This window comes from Empidonax traillii, unplaced genomic scaffold (assembly GCF_003031625.1).
Source record: "Empidonax traillii isolate 1590-97213 ecotype Southwest subspecies unplaced genomic scaffold, ASM303162v1 scaffold1:size7828297, whole genome shotgun sequence".
NCBI lineage: Eukaryota > Metazoa > Chordata > Aves > Passeriformes > Tyrannidae > Empidonax > Empidonax traillii.
In genome coordinates, this window is record NW_020955194.1 from 5,101,181 (window position 1) to 5,105,591 (window position 4,411).

General features: G+C 39.3%; 1 protein-coding gene across 1 annotated transcript in view; it reads left to right on the top strand.

Moving 5' to 3' along the window:
* Positions 1-4,411, top strand: part of DMD (dystrophin) — a 996,724-nt gene that overhangs the window by 86,900 nt on the left and 905,413 nt on the right. The gene's annotated exons all lie outside the window — the stretch shown is intronic.

Sequence of the window (4,411 nt, forward strand, 5' to 3'; positions counted from 1 at the left end):
AGGCAATCCATCTACGTCCTGAGGACCTCGCTGCCACCGTCCAAGCTCGCTTGGCCCCGGCAGATGAACCTCAGGATTAAAGGGTGGGCTCAGTTCCGCGCACACTGTGTCTCACCTAAAAAATCCAATGCGCAGGCTGGAAGGTGTAAAGACCTTCCCCGGTTCTTCGTTCGCGAAGAGACTGGCCATTTATTTTTTTATTATAAAGTGCTACAATATTAGTCTTTCTTTTTATATTATCTCTTTAAAGAGAAGATTAGTTTTGTTCCTCGTAGACTTGTAAAGTAAATGCAAAACTACTCCTTTTCCTCCCAAAACTTCTGCATTCATAAGAACGATAAAGAAATAGAGAATTACCTGGAACACAGCCCTAATTGCTTGATATTTTACCTAGTTTTTGAACAAAATTATTTCTGATCACAACTTTAACCTTTTTTCCCCACTTAGGTCTATTTACTACTATTTGAAGTTCTTTTTTTACATACTTAAAAAATATCTCTCACCCTGGAATATTTCGTATAAAAGTGGAAATGTTCAGTGATGAACTGAATAATTAATTATGTCTAACTATATTTGAAATAATTGGAAAAGAATATATGTATCTTTATGGCACCTTTATCTTCTGTAACATCTCTCCTTAATGTGAAAATTCAAGAAAATCTATAGTTGAGTAGTCGAGGTTGAATTAGGAAGGTACTCCAAATTTAAGGTCTATTATGCATTGTGAGACTTCTGGTATTTCTTTTAGAAAGGAAAACAAAATTTGCTTGAGCTTACCATGCTGACAACTAGGAAATCCTGCATGTGATGATACTCATGCAACTGTTCGTTTTTCACGTTGCTGTTGTGCATTTCAATATAGCTTTTAAGGGCAGACTGACATAATGGCTCTCATTCTCATATAATCTCAGTGTTTCCCAAACTTTGGACAGTCTGTTTTTCATTCTGCCTACAAGGCATTAATATCTAAGTTTGACAAATAAGAAGCGTAAGAAGCCACAGCACAGAGCTGTCGAATTTAGAAGTATATGTTAAATTTGATTTCCATCTAAAAGGCAGCTGTAAGCAATTTTTCAGAGCAATTAATGCTGTGACTTTGAATGTTTTTAGGGCATAATTTTGTGGTAGATGTGGTGCGGGTATGTGACTTTGTGTGTTATCATCTGTGCTTGTAGTCTTTGCCACTAGGGTTAAATTCATAGAACTTTGTCACCCTCTCAATAGACTAAAATGGGCCCAAGATACCCCTGGGGGTGATTTTTTGCAGACTCTTTACAGTGAGGGAGATCTGGAATCTGTGCCTGACCTTGCTTCTCTCTCTGATTTTTGCTGTGCTTCCACATTCCACCCTCAAGCCCCTCCTGGTGGTCTGCCTTCATGCCCAACAGCTCACCAGTCTGGGTTCAGCTCTCCAGGTTCTTGCTCTAAGAGATCAACTTTCTCCTCCTTGGCTTTTCATCAAATGTAAATTCAATTAATTTAATGAAAACTTGTGTGGTTTCATGGAAGGAGCTTTTTTGAGGAGGAGGGAGAGTGGCTTAGCCTCTTTGATGAGCCATTATTCTTCAGTTCTTCACTCATTCTCATGGTATTTCTTTTATTTTTAGCTCACAGTACCATTCCTGCCTCTCATTCCGCATTACTGCGTGTTTGAGGGAGGTGATGGAAGAGGTAAATATTAGAAGGACAGGGGCTTTGCTCTCTGTGCTTACTGTAGTAGAGGTCAGTAAAAGTTATAAAAAAGGGAAAAGTCTGTTTCTGACCCCTCCCTGGTGTGCTGACACATGCATAGTAATGAAACACCATGTTCTTGTAATGACTGCAACTCCCAGTTCAGGTATTTTCTTTTTCTCACTCATCACACAGGGACTAGGATGGACGTGTTCCAATCTATTTCCCTGCAACTCCATGGACACACTGAGATGCCTCTTAAAAAAAAAAATATAGGATGAATATTTTTGATAGGAGAAAAGCTTTTCCCTAGTTTGACTCTCCAAGATGGATAAATTATTCTTAACTGTAATTTTTAATAGTAGAAGTAAAAACACAAATATAGAAATTTCAGCCTGACCAGACTGTATTTGAAAAAGGGGTAGAATGGAAACCTCGTGACAGCATATAAGACCTATTTATAAGTCATTGACAATCCACCCTGTCCAAATTAGTCATAATTTGGAAGCGTTTATAGCTTTACAAAGGAGAATCCTGATCTCCTTCATAACGACTAATAAATCAAGTCTAACACCATTGGCTTTGAGTTGGATACAGCAATTGAAATGCAGAATTTAAATGGCTTAACTTGTACTCTCTATTGTGACAGAAAGAATTCACATGTTATGACTTTTTTTTCCCATTTTTTCTCATATAATAATCACAGAATCACAGAATATTCCAGCTTGGAATGGACCCAAGGATTATCGAGCCCAATTTCTGCCCTGCACAGGACCATCCCAAAGAGTCACACCATATGCCTGAGAGCATTGTCGAAATGCTTCTTGAACTCTGGCAGGCTGTGACCACTTCCCTGGGGAGCCTGTTCCAGTGTCCCGCTTCCAGCACCCTCTGAGTGAAGAACCTTTTCCTAATATCCAAACTAAACCTCCCCTGACTCAGCTTCATGCCATTCCCTTGGATTCTGTCACTGGTCATCAGAGAGAAGAAAGAGATCAGTGCCTGCCCCTCCTTTTCCCCTCTTGAGGAAGTTGTAACTGCAATAAGCTCCCCCCTCATTCTCCTTCAGGATGAACAGACCAAGTGCCCTCAGCTGGCTTCACCATCTTATTTGCCCTTCACTGGACACTCTTTAACAACATAATACTTTTCTTATATTGTGGTGCCCAAAACTGCCACAGTATTCAAGGTGAGGCTGCCCCAGTGCAGAGCAGAGCGGGACAATCCCCTCCCTTGACAGGCCGGTGATGCTTTGCCTGGTGCCACCGAGGACGCGTTTGGCCCTCCTGGCTGCCAGGGCACTGCTGACTCATAGTCAACTTTCTGTCAATCAGGACCCCCTGATTATTCTGTTACAGTTATTCTTAGTTTCACATCAGTTGGAAGGTAAATTTTGTAAGCCATCCTTTGTGTTACCTCTGGCTGCAAATTATCACACCAATGCTTCTGGCCTTTTTGGTCTTTCACATGAATCTTCATAAACTCTGTGATCATTTCAAGCATGAGAATTGCACTGTAACACAGGATCTTGAAGAGAGTGAATGCAAAAGTGATATTTGGATTGGAGAAGTCTGTTATATCTTATGCAGTGGGATAGGCAGATAATATTTGCTGGTGTCTCCTATTGTCAAGCTTGTTGATAAATATCAAAACATGAGCTGTAAACAGCTGCTGTATCAGAAATATTAGAACCACTTTCAACCTTATCTTTCTTTATACTTCATGCACCATTTGACAAAAAATGTTTGTATATGGTCAACCTACCTCCTTATTTGTACAATTAATACAACTGGATGGTGGTAGTAATGCATCGTTTGTTACCATGCTGGTGACATTATCGTAGACTTTCCAATATTGTGTGACTTGGCTGTGCATCTTTTCCTGCTCTTCAGTTTGTGTCTTCAAGAAATCAGCTTTTTGCAGTCTGTTATTATAGTTGGTGTTACTTTAGAGTGAGATGAACTTACCAGAAATGTAAGCTCATGAAATCAATAGCCTATAAAAGTACACTATTTAGGTTGGGTTTGTCCTCATTTCTTTTGAAATGTGCTTATTAGCATGCAATGAGTGATGATTTTGAGAGAGAATCTTTAGGATGGATTTATTCTGAATAACCAGAGGAAACAGGTACTGGAGCTGCTACTTCCTTTTCTAGTAAAAACTACACAAAATTGGATTTCAACTATCTTTCCTCAGATGGCAAAACAGTCATTCCCATTTCCTTGACTTCAGTGGCCAGTCTTGGAGAAGGCTTCCTGTAGGTTAGCTGGCTTGGTGAAGTGGCTACTCAGCTATTACTTATTTTTCAGAAAACATTAAAGTGGCTGTTCTTCAAATTAAGGAGTAATGAGGTTCTCCTCCCAACAGCAGGTGTGGAGCTATAATTGGCCATTAGGATGTCATGTTTTCGTTGGAGACTTTGAGAGGATAACAAAGCTAATTTCTATCAGTACTAGTTCTCTTTTATTACAAGTGAGGGAGAACTCCAAACCAGGTCAGGCTGGTCACAGAGGTAGTGGCTTATTTTCCTCACTGAAACCAATTAACTTTCTTGTCTTCAGGACTCATATTTCAGTGTAAAATTCTCAGATGTGTAAAAGCATTGAAAACTTTATTAACACATAAATAAGTTAATTTTGCCCTAACAGAAGAAGAAAAAAAAAAAAAAAAGGCAGAACTTTGCAGCTTTTTTTCTTTATTTCAGTAACTTGAAAAACAGTCAAAAAAACCAACCAACATC